Source organism: Atta cephalotes (assembly GCF_000143395.1).
Source record: "Atta cephalotes unplaced genomic scaffold scaffold00050, whole genome shotgun sequence".
NCBI classification, from domain to species: Eukaryota; Metazoa; Arthropoda; class Insecta; order Hymenoptera; family Formicidae; genus Atta; species Atta cephalotes.
In genome coordinates, this window is record NW_012130114.1 from 1,850,508 (window position 1) to 1,864,805 (window position 14,298).

Sequence of the window (14,298 nt, forward strand, 5' to 3'; positions counted from 1 at the left end):
GCGGTCATATGGAGTCAAAAATAGCGAAACGAAACAAAAATAGAAGATGCAAATGATATGGATTAATCAATAAAAACAATATAGTCTCCCAGATAGCAACATGTCTATCTTGTTGTTTGCATGTTGCTTATTAAGTATGTATCGCTACCAGAATTGCAGCAATTGAGTCCTCATTTTTTGGCAACTTAATATCTTCACGATATTATAACATTGAATAGCAACTTGTCAGCAATTTACTGATAACTTAAATTTAAATCGTCATCATCAAAACTCGTACTATTGCCATATTGTTATAATAATATGCAGCATCATACATTGCTACATTGCCGATAATGCACGACATTGACGCAGTTATCTTGCTATTAAACTGCTAGCAATACATAGACACATTATTGTATCTGCATGTTGTTACATCGGTATATTTGAAATCGGTGAAGAAAAATCTGCGGCAAGTTGCCAACATCATAAGCAATCACAGATTTGTGTGATTTTGCTGAGACATGCTATCTGGGCTAATTAATTAATCATAATCTTTAATACATTGTGATTATAATATAATAAAATACATGAACACATAGTCTTTTTTTGTAACGGCAAATTTTTCAGAATTGAGACATGATGGAATAATTCGGAAATCGAATTCGTATTCATCCAAGAAACTACGGGAATAATTAATCTCATCGATATTTTTGATAATTATATTGAATAGGGGAGCCCTTTTCATGATCTTGATTTTGATATATGTTGTCGAGGTCATGACTTTGAGTGACATTTAAGAGGTTTTAGCCGTCGCTGGTTGTTTATTCATTGTTGTTTTATTAAAAAATTATTTATGAAAAGAGTTTAAAAAATAATGGCACATTTCTACTAAACAATATCAGTGTATCTTATCCACGCGAAATGTTCTGTCTTATCTCCTTTTTTTGTTTAAGATCATATGACTTTTCATGCGAAATGATTTTCATTTTAAGCCCGATCTACAATTGCGTAAACGTAATTGTAAATGGTTGTGAAATGTTGTAAAGCGAAGTTTTAACCTGCTACTGCTGGTTGTAAAGCGTATTGTGAAAGATATTATAGATATATAATAGTTCAATTTTATTCTTCACAATTATGATTGATAAAACGTAAGAATCAGAGTGCCATATGACTGTATCGTCCTTTTTGTCTTGACATATGAAAAGGAGTGTGAAGTGTCTTTTCATCTTTTATTGTGTTCATAATAATAACAATAGCAACAATATACAAATAGTAACAATAGCAAAAGTACTCAGTCTATTCAATCAACATTTATATCAACATTTATTCATATTATGATAAACAATCAATATTGCTCTTATCGAAACTGCATTCCAATTAGTTGTAATCTAGTTATGACATATCTTTACTCGATTGTATATTATGATATACATTTACTATTACTAGTGTTACTACTATTCCCATAACGTCTAGGTTTACGTAATTAAGATCGAGCTTTACCTCTCCCCTTTCTTCGAGGCCTACGACTTTCTACACGAAGCGAATTCCACCTCATTTCCTTTTCTTCGATTTTCCACATGAAACAACTTCTATCCCGCTTAGGGGCGTAACAACTTTTTATGAGTAGATCTTGTTTTGGATGGAAAGTCGAACGCTCTTAAGCAGAGGAAGTTGGAGGAACCTCGATTTGCATGAAAAGTTGGATGCCCGAGGAGAGATGAGCTGGACTTCGCTTTGCGTAGAAAGTCAGATGTTTAGGGATAAGATAAGGTGGAATGGATTTAGTTTCATGGAAACTACTAACATACACTCCAAGGGGGAGGGGGAGAGGGGAAAGGAGATGGAGCTTTGTTTCATGAGAAAAACAATTACATAAACTGGGGAGGATGAAGAATAGTTTAATAGTTTTTAATATTATATGTGGCAGAAAAACTTTTAAACTTTTTTGTCAATAATTTTTTAACAAATAACAAGGGACGGCTAAAACCTATTGGAGATCACTCAGAGTTACGACCTTGACAATATATCAAATTCAAGGTCATCAGGATCCGTTATTCGGAATATTTATCGAGTTTTCTTTGTTGAACAATGTTATCAATTAAAATTGATATATGAAATCGAACTATGAATCACACTTTTTGTATGTATAGCTAGTCACAGAAAGCTCATGGAGTGGTTTTTATTTATGGATCTAACCATTTAACATGCTCTACAAGTAAAGCTGAATTCCGAAATACATCGAAAAAAAGTGTTGCAACCTTTCTGTGAGCGGCTGTATGTGTATACATATAAAATTCTATATTTTTATTTTTAAGATAAAGGGTATAGCTATGGAGTATAAAGAATAAGAGGTTTTGAAAAGTACAATCAAAATCAGGTTTCTGAATTGGTGGTGCTCGATAGATGACGTTCAAATCACAAACCTAATATACGTTTACGCACACACAACTGAACACACATAACGTAAAAATAGAGACGTTATTCTTTGACATCATTCTCTAACAATAACAGGAAGATGTAAATTGTCATTAAAACTGCATGAAGAATGAAACATTCTTCATGTAAAATTGATATGCCCTATCCTGCAAACTGCGAGAACGGTGTCAGAATGAAAGCGACATCTCTATTGAACTAATTCAGATGATTACTTTAACCACGCTTTTTGATCCATGTAAGGATGAGATCTCCTATTCTCTACACTCCACAGGTATAGAACAGGGCCTACAAGCTGCCGTCTTGTAACACTGAGGCTACGGAGTAATAAGGAGATCGAACTTGAAGTCTGAAAAGGGAGTCTGGGAAGATTAACTGTCACGTCATCACAAGTCGTATGTATATATGTAGTAGTATGTATGTAGTAGATACATACGTATAACCTGTGATCACGTGAGTCAATACTTCCAACTTTCCCGCAAGGCGTGATGGCACTAAAATCACATCCGGATTTTCCATGGATTTTCCTACACCGTGTTTCGAGTTCACTTTTTTCGTAACTGGCTGCTTGAATTTGATTTTCTTCTTATTATTCCATGACTGAGGCTGACAAGACAACTTGTAGATCCTAATATAGCAGAATAAGAAGGGAATTTCGGGCCCCATCACTAGGAGGCAAAATGAAAGAATGTTTTGTAAAAAATTTTTTTCCAAAGGAGATATTGAAAAAAATGATTTTCCATTAGCACTTTTTTTTCTCTGCTAAATCTAAACGAATTTTTACAAAAAAAAAATCATGGATATAAAGAGTATCAGAAAAAATAAAGTAAGAAGTTATGTTATTGGCTCAAAATTCTATTTTTTAAAAATTTAAGAATTTTTAAAATCATATTTGTTATATGATTTGAATGTTTGACCATGTCTAAAGTTCAGCAGCTAAATCTTATTATAAATTATATTCTTTTTTCAGATTTTTAAATTTGATGGAACGTGTCGAAAAAAAATTAAAATAATTTTTTCGTCATTTTCCGAAAATATCAATTGACATATTTTAAGTTATTCTTAAATATAATTGTATTATTTATCTTCAATCTCACTTCTGTAAACAATAGTTTAAAATTTTAATATTATAGAGTTCACGTAGGTTAAACAACGAGAATACCATTTTCTTCTTTTCTCAGAAAAATTAATTTAAAAACTGATTTAATCATTTCATCTTTTTTTTAAAGCAAAGAGCAATTTCTAACTTTGTTAAGCATATAGTTATCTTACCTTAATATGACATCAAAAGAGACTTCAGGTTTTTGATCTATAAGATCATTTAACCTCCTTTTATTTATAAACCTCCTTTTTTTATTTATAAACCTCCTTTTATTTATAAATTTCTATTAATTCACTTTCTAAATTATATTTAAATAAATAAAAATACCTTTTTTAAAGAATCGAAGAAAATTAGATGCGAAAATGCATGATATACAGAATTTATTTTTTTATAATCATTATTTTATCCGAAATAATATACACTTTTAAAAGTAACACTTACGAAACAATCAAATATATCAATCTATCACTGTCTTTTATTTATGATTAAGTTTCCACCGAGGAAACTCAATTTAAAACTTATTTGTGATTAATATCTCGTCGTGAGCTACCATTTGACATAAAATTTGATTCCAAAATCGAGGACCGAAAAACAAGCAAAAAATCCATCCTTTTTGCGGACATTCTTTTGATGCTCTATGGGCATTTAATAAAGAAATCATAATATACAGGAAATCTGTAAATAAATTAATTTATTTTGAAAAAATTTTCAGCCGAATCTCTAAATAATCTTTAAATCACATTTAATAATTTTATTAAGATAAAACGAGAATTTTGAATTAAATAGCTTTGTAAGTTAGAAGCTTGAAGTCTCTTGACATTATATTAGGATAAGATATGTTTATCATGTTTGTGTGTTTGACAAAGTGAGAAATTGTTTTTGCTTTAAAAAAAATGCAATAAATACTGAAATCAATCAAATTAATTTTTCTAAAGGAAAAAAAATAGAATTTTCGTTGTTTAACCTACAGTTTTAATTTTTTTTCGACACGTTTCATCAAATTTCAAAATCTGAAAAAAGTAAAGAATATAATTTATAATAAGATTTAGCTGCTGAATTATTTTAGAAGTGATCAAACATTCAGCTCATATAAAAAATGCGATTTTTAAAATTCCTAAATTTTAAAAACAAAATTTTGAGTCAAAAATGACAAAAAAAATTCTGTAACTTTAATCTTTCTGATACTCTTTATATTCATGATTTTTTTGGTCCGTTTATTTTTAACGAAGAAAAAAATACCTATTAATAAAAAATCTTTTTTTTCAATATCTCGAAATAGTTCTTTTGGGATAAAACTTCATACAAAATATTCTTTTATCTGGATGTTCATTTGCGTCTTTGTGATAATGGATTACGTGCGGAGTCCAAAATCCTCTCCTTATCCTGTTATACCATTTGTTAATTTTTAATTTTAACTATTGTAACATTGATTAATCATTTATAATTTGAAAATTTTAGGATGCACATTATGAGAAAATATTATATGACATAATTACATATATAACTATATAATTACATATATAATATAACTATAGTCTTGTAATTAAATGTAGACGAACAAATTTTTTTAATACCTATCGAACACATTCCGTTAATGTGTATTTTTGTTCAATAGCTGGAAATTAAAATATTCGATGATTTATTCTAATTAGTTAATGTTTAAATTGCAATTATTATAAATAAAAATATTATTTCTAGATAGCCAATAAGAGCAATATGTTGCCATTTTGCTGTCACTTATTCCGCATTCAATTTCACTAAATCAAGGTGTTTCTACAAACTGTCTGTTGTTCTGATATCACGTAAAGTCTTCTTTAAAATTCAGCAAACTGCTGGCAAGTTGTTATTATGCGTGCATAGCGTGTCATCAGTTTGCTGTCAACGACGAGTTTATTATTTCTCAATGTATATTCTTACAATTTCGTAAATTCATGATCAAATCTATTTGTCCTCCTGATATTAACAATTCATATTAGATTCCAATGACAGTAAATTGTCGACAAGTTGAAAACAATACATGCAGTCAATTTGTTCCATATGTTAAATCTCGCTTGGCTATCTGGATTATTATTAATCTTAATTACATATTAATTATGTAAGTTATAATTATATACTAATCTATACATAAATCTAATTATATAGATTTTAAAAAAGTAGAAAATATATATTTATTAATGCTGCTTAAGATTTTGTTTAATATTCCGATTACATATTTTACACATTTTTAATAGATATATTAATAGATATTTTAATAGAAAATATAACAAGGGTAAAGAATATTAGAATTAAGTAATATTGTTCGACAAAATTGATCTCTTTTTGTTATACTAGCATGAATAATAATTTTCAACATATTTTTGCTTGCTAAATATGAATCCGTTGGTGAAAGCTGGTTTGGCTATGTCGTGTCAAAATTTTAAAGAAAATAATGTCGAAGATATCAAAAACTATTATTTTGAGAGTTTTCAAGATATAGCACAACTAATTTGTTTATTATTTAATTTCGTAATATTAGATGTGGGAAAAAGTTCGTGGCGTTTTTCCCGTTAGATGTAACGGGAAAAACGCCACGAACTTTTTCCCACACCTCATATTATATGAGAATATCAACTTTTATTTTTAAGACACATACATTTTCTCAAATAGCTAGACATCAAAAGTACGCATGCAAAAGACCCCGCATAAAATCATAGGATTTTGATCCTCGGTAAAATTGACTGTAACTTTAGTATAGTTCTTGTTCTTATAGTTCTTGACTCATTGATTAAAAGTATTCATAGGCACAAAGCTTGAAAATGACTGATATTTTTGTTATAACCATTTAAAATTATTTATTAATGCTTCGAAATCAAGTTTCTTAATAAATAAAAAGATTTTAGATAACAATATGCTATCCTCTCATTACCGTTACCTCCTTCCCAATCTCCTTATTTCATCCCCACCACCCATCTCCATCCCCATACATATACGCTCGCGCGCGCAATTTTATATGAAAAAGTAGTATAAAAATCGAAGTAATCTTCTATAATTATGTATTTAGATTCTGTTAGATTTTTATTTTTCTCATGCGTTTCGTTTGAAATGCGTGAGTTCTCTTATCTCTCACGTATTGATTTTCACGATCCGAATATTTGTTTCCGCACGTGAAGCACCGTATGCAAAAATATCGTGTGCTTACTGAAATGCAATAACAACACAGAATAGAAAATTCTCTTTCTTCTTTATTTTTTTTGTGCATTCCAAATATAAGAGATAAGGAGACTCACGAAAATCAACCTCAAATGAAACGCCTATCATGTCCATGTTGTTCATTCCAGGTAATTCTTAGAACGGGCGAAAAACTAAAATTATAAGTGTACTATTGATATGCACACACGCGCTCCACACATATACACACACATACACATACACACACACGCGCGCGCGTGCGCACAAGCATAATAAGAGATTTACTTTTTCGATTTTTATACAGCTTTTTCATATAAAAATACGCATACAGGCGTATGTATGTGGGGTTGGAGGGAATGAGGATGAAGATAGTAAGAATGAATGGCATAATTATTATCTAAAATCTTTATTTATTATAGAAACTTGATGTTGAAACAATATAATTAATAAAATAAAACTTTAAACAGCTATAACAAAAAAACTAGTAATTTTCAAGTTTTATATCTGGACACACTTGATCAGTGAATCAAGAACTATAAAATATTAAAGTTTCAGCCAATTTCACCGAACGCCAAAATCCTATGATTTTGTGCGGGGCCTTTATACATATTATGTTGGAAAAAATTGGGCAGCAGAACAGGATCTGTCATTTTTTTGTTAACTAACGTTAACAAAAATACAGCAAAAATTCCTGAGATACTGCATTATAACCATGCTAAAAATTTCAAGCATATCCGTATGAATTTGGACATCTGATTAAGTGTGATTTCTTAACACTGGAAATCCTGTTATATTCAAAATATATTTGGAGTTATGGATAAGTTCTATGTCAACCCTTGTGTGTAAATTTTGTTCTTCCAATGTATTTGGAATTCCAGATAATTCAAGTCGAATTTGTTGAAGGAAAATTTCGTTATGTTCCAATATTTGGAGTTCCGGATATATTCCAGGTCAACTCTTGTCTGCGAATTTTGTTCTGTTATCGATACATATTTGAAATTCCAGATAATTCAGGATAAATCCATTTATTATCTATTTTCAACTGTTTTCAACTGAATACAAATCTCATGCAATTACAGATCTATCTTTTTGAAATTGGGAAATTCATAAGAAGTCATAATTAATTTAAATATAGACATACTCACATAAATCGGATTATATTATTTCCTGATAAAAACTAATAACTTTATATCGTAAATTCCTTGCAATACTTAACGTATTTGGAACTGCGAATATAAACAGACAACATTTTTATCTGGGAATCCAACTATGTATCATGAAATGAAAATGCTTTTATAACCAGATTTAATATTTACTTGGATGAACTTTATGCCAGTTAAAGACTGATTTGTTATGTTTATCCTGTGAGCATATATATATATACTTTTTATTTGGACATAACTGGAATTTTTAGCAGGGAACATACTGTAGAAAATGCTATAAAAATTAAACAAAATAATTCAGCATAAATAGAACAAAATTCAAACATTATATACTGGCACAATATAAACAAAAAATAAATCAATATAATGATTGCGTTCAACAGAAAACGATAGTTTTCCAACCATTTTATGATTGTTGAGATAGCCATTTTTCTTTATTTGAAACCATAACCCAGTCAGCGCGAGGAAAACTTCCAACAGTTACAAGATAAACGTTCTGGTGAACGCAACTACCGATGAGATACTATTAAAGATGGTCGGCACTTATGATGGAAATTTGTGTGTCTGTTAAAATTTAAATGATTAAGAGTAAGAAATCAATAATATGATACTAATTTTATGATTTATTAGTTTATACATATATATTTATTATTGTATATATAGTATATATATTTATTAGTTTCGTAGAACATGTACATATGTTTGTTGTACTGCTCAGGATGCAACTTCGGGCATAATTTATAGAATTTACCGGTTAGCCATTGACCAGTCGTATTATCAAGATGCTACTTAGGGCGTGGCGAAATCACAGTGGCGGTAGTAAGAGCTCAAAGTCCTTCAATTAATATAGATCAGCGTTTGTGGTGTAAGAAGTTTTATTGTAGCTTACGAGTTCTAAATGTATTACAATATTACGATGTCTCGCAGTAACGGAGATTCTCACAATAGTCATGTCTTCTACTTAATTTTTCGGTCCCCGAGGTGCTTGAGGCTTACGCTTTTATGTTTACAAATTAGACCAAATTAATGCGTGATTGCATTAAAGTATGTCACCTATTTTGTAATCAAAAATAGATGACTTGATTTATAATGATTTAACTGCTAGTCTGCAGAAAATTTGCAGATATAGATTTTGGATATGACCTATTTGAGTCAAAACATGTTTAAAACTTAATAATACTAGATTTTGATTTAAAACTGGTTTTAATGTTATCATCCGAGTTTGATTATCAATAGAGATGATAACTGCAGAGAAAAAAATTGTAATTTTTCGGCAATATGTAAGATATTATAGCATTAAAAGTATGCATACTTATTTATACACTAAAATTAAAGTATTTATATAATAAAAAATTATGAATTTAATGTGTTATTATGATTATTAAATATTTAATAATCATAAATTTTTATTAATTGTCGGTAACGTCACGTTCTTCAATTATCCTCGGGCTCCCCCGGGCCTCATTTATAGTCACGAAAATTTATCCATAGTCGACGATCTTTAATAGTATTTCGATGATGCAATCATGTTCATAAACTTATAAGATACTTCTTGTTGGTAATAGCTCGTGGGGGCCGCAGGCATGCGCCCGCAATACGGTCATCGAATGCATGGACATGAATGATATGAATATCTGGACAGAGCATAAACGTGCCATTTCGTGCGACGCTAAAACCACAATACCCAATAATGACACTGAACGTCGACACTTTTGATGTAAGTGTTCTTAGGTGTCACATGATTCACTGCCATGTTGTGAAGTGTACACAGTAGAGTTATAATAGGATAGACTCTTAAATTTAAATTTCTATTTCTAAGTCTCTAATACGTCCGCCATATTCCTAAATGTACAAATCGATACATGCTAAAAATTGCAGATCACAAAAAAGTTCACTGTCGCTACTATGGGTATGATTATACTGTGCTAAAACGCTTAACGCTCGTTTAATTTCATGTTCATTCTATGTAATTTTATCTTCTGATGACACTAAAATTTTGTTTCTATCCATATATGCAATACTCCTATATTGCTAACGTAGCCTCTTTTTGGAAGGGGGGAGCCTGCGAAGATAGAAAGATAGAGAATAATCGGATTTCCATACATGCGGATAAGGTTAGTTAGGAATGTACGCATGCATATTGAAGCAAATTTCAAGTACTATCTAAGAAAGAGATAGATATCGTCTGGATGTGATGTTTTCGCCTCTTAAGTGACATTAGCAATATAAGAGTATTACATATATGTTTCTATCCAACTTTCCAGCATTGGCGAGCCAATTCTTGTGAATTAGGGGTTTTAGCAGTGAATGTGTTTTTAAAGCAGTAAATTTGTGTAATTAAAGCAGAACGTATACATAGTGCTATATTAATAGCATCAGGATGACAGATATTTTAACTTCTAAAGTCTCTAATTTTAACATTTAATAACTTGAGTCACAAAGCCTGACCACACAAGTCTGACCACCGTGTTGTTTTGCGAGATTCTTTCATTTTGAGTGAAAACGCGTCGACTGAGTTTATTTTTATTAAGATTTTAGATGGGGTGGAATATTCTAAATAATTATCTATACATGTTGAACTTTAAATTCTAGAATAAATAACACACAGTGATACATAGCAGAAATCTATCTCCTCGCTATAGATTACAAAGGTTAGATTCGATATTCTTGATGTTAAAAAAACGAACGTTTCAGCATCACATAAAAAGATATCCTAAAGTCCGCTTATGGATGAGGGGACCGAGATCTGCGCGGCGAAAGAGTTAGTCATTTTGTTTGGCGACATTTTAGCCCTCTATTTAAAAATCGACATATGTATTATGGATATTATTTGTATTTCCAGTGCATGAAACTAGGATTTTGTGAGACAAAATTAATTCAACGATTGTGTGCAATTAAAAATAATTTTCTGTTTATATTAAAAGAAGAAATGAATATATATATATATATATACATTTATTTCTTTTAATATAAAATTATTTTTAATTGCACACAGCGTTAAATTAATTTTCAGATACGCACGCACGCACACATGCACATATATGAGTATAAATATGTATGTATATGTAATTACAAAACTGGTTTAAATAAAATTTTAACGAATTCGTAATCAGCAAAATCAACTTTATTTTAATAATATTTTTGATTGCCTATAAATTGTATTTTTATTTTATAGCTAGAAATATTAATTATGGTTTTTTTTGTATATATGATATTACAATAGTTACATCTGTAGACATATGTATATATATATATACATATATTAATTTAGTTAAAAATATTTTTTAAATTTATGTTATTGGATTGAGGGAAGAAAAATATATTAGACGTTCACTAATTAAAATAATATTTGTTTGTGATATATTTATGTTACAAATATACATTATATTACATGTATACATACATACTTCATACATGACTAAAATTACGCATCAAACATAAAGGTATAAAAAATAATCTATTACATAAATATTAGGTTTGTTTTTTTTTCATACTACAAGGCTAAGTTTGCACTTTTTAGAGCATACTCCATGGATCAATTAAGAGCACGCTCCATTTATCTCACCTCAGAAGTAGTGTTGTTGGATCAAAACAACGCGCTCATGCGTAATAATTGAGAATGTGCTAGATTTCTGCTATGACAGATTTCCTAACTTAAATAATTAATAAATTAATATTTCGGTTTATAGGCGAACGATTTTTTTAGCAGTTCCTTTTTTTTTTGTAAAAATGCATCGAAGTTTAATTTCATCAAAATCGATGAGAAATAAGAACTACGTTCTTGAGTATTCACTTTATTCTCATAATACTTTAGTTACATTTTTCTTATTTATGTAGTTAAATAATTGTCTGAATACTGTATTATCGATATTTTTGTTATAATACAAAAAAAACTAATGATAATTGATCCTGCAATCAAGAAATTATAAGGGCACATAAATTATAATGTTAATTATAATGTTTAATATAAAAAATATTTTTTATAGGCAAAGAAATGAAAAAGTAACGTTTCCTAATCCTGTTCATTAGTACTCTCTATTTCATTGTCTCTTTCAATAAAATCATGGACAGCTACAATAGGTTAAAGATTTTCTGCTAATAAATTATCATTAATATGATTAATAATTTCAAAGAAAACCGGCAAGAAAATCTTGTATTCTGAGATCCATTTTAATTTTATATTATTTTAATTTTATATCGTGGTTAAATTTATGTGAACTAAATATTTTACAGCGATCTGTTTCAGAATGGATTGAGACGGATTGTTGCACATGTTTGCACATAGGACGCTTGAAACTTGTCCTAATCCGTTCTAATCCATTCGCTGAACGTTGGATGACCTGAATCTCGCTGCCTACCGCCATCTTATCTGTAATCTAAGTGCTCTCCAGTGCTAAGGTTTGTTCGCGTCGCAAGCTCCAACATGCTTCTACTCACTCAAGTGCGTTGGAGTGAGTAAGAGCTATAGTGGGAGCATATTGGAATGTGTTGCGAACAAATCTATAGATCGTGAGATCTTAGTCGAGGGAAATTGATCAGTCACAAGCAAATATAGGGAGAATATTTGATTAGAATGATCAATTTCTTACAATTGAGATCCTATGACCGTCTACGATTTCTATATATGAGCCTTTTATTTGTTAGCGGTACTATTGATTATTTGTTACATTGACGAATGAGAAATAATTAATTTGCAATAGTAACTAATCGTTTTCTTAACAAATATCACATTTATTTTCCCTTGATTTGTTCCTATAACAAAACCATTTCTTTTAGTTTCTTGCTCATGAGTGATCTCATAGATCGGGAACCTCTTGTATATGAATGCAATTTGTTTTCACTTTTGAAATTTTGAAATTTTCATTATTGAGACATTAATACTTTTATGTATTAAAACAAACAAATAAAATGTAGCATTTTACGCTGCTTATATCTTTTCCTCTTCTTATTTTCTTTATTTTTTCCTACTTCCCCATTTTTCTTTTTTTCCTTTTTTTTAAGTACTTAAAAAGTAGCCTAACTTTTCGGATACTTTTTTCTTATATTTGTATCTATACTTAGATAATTGTAAAAAAATGTATCTGTACTTATATCTAAATACATTTTTTATGTAATATCTATACCTATATCTAGATATCTTTCAAACGATATCTATTCCAACACTGATTACATATATAAAAAAAATATATATATATATACTACATATAAAAATATATATATATATATATTTATAAAAAATATACATATATATTTATACATTTATACTACATATGAAATATATATACTATATATGAAAAATATATATAACAAATATATTTATAAAAAATAAAAATATATGTGCAACAGTTTTCGTGCAATTACGAGACTCTTTTTTTTGCCCGTCCGCCTTTGTCTTCCTTTGCCAACTCATTACTCCACACTTGGCATAATTCTAAGTCGATAGCCCTGGCACAGAGAGTATCATTTATTCCTTGTTTAACACTCGGTGAACAACAAGGATAAATTAATACTTCTGGGCTACGTTCAGGAACCACATCCAAATAACTCTAAGCTGCAGGGCCGTCTCAGAATATTTTCGACACAATTTTCAGAACACAACCTATATCTGGGGATCGATTCTGTATTTTCAAACAAGGTGAAAATTACAAAAGCGAGCAAATTTACTAAGTGTTGACCAATGAAATAACCAGTATTCTAATAAATTCGCTCACTTTTATAATTTTCACCTCATTTCAAAACACAGATTCGATCCCCTGATTTTGAGCGTCAACGCGTCAACTGCCTATAAAAAAGCACCTTATTAAGCAACATAGTCTATGGCACAGTATAAGCACATATAGTATGGACACTGAGTGTCGGCACCTTTGATATAGTGGGTTCCAGGTCACATGACTCGCCGAAATGTTGTGGGTTGGAAAAGCGCTTATAAATTTGAGTTTTTATAAAGCTACAGAATGATTTTTCTAAAAAAAAAGACATAATTCGATCGTGAAAATTGTTTATAGCGAGTATATTTTTAAATCAGAATTATATAATAATGTTAACGAACTCATTATATAAAGATAATATTCACATTAATAGTAATAATAATATTAAGCAGTAAGGGGCTCCGTACAATAAAAAGAATAGGAAATAGAAAACAGAGAATAAGAATTTCAACATATCAGAAATCATGTATTGTGGAATAATATTAAGCAGTAAGGGGCTCTGTACAATAAAAAGAATAGGAAATAGAAAACAGAGAATAAGAATTTCAACATATCAGAAATCATGTATTGTGGAATACGCAGTTTCTGATAGGTTGAAATTCTTATTCTCTATTTCCTGTTCCTTTTACGGAGCCCCTAATAAGTAAATTAAAAATAATACTTGATTAAATACTATATGAAAATTATAATTGAATAATTATATCTAAAAAAATAATATATTGCATGAAAATTGTAATTAAAGTTA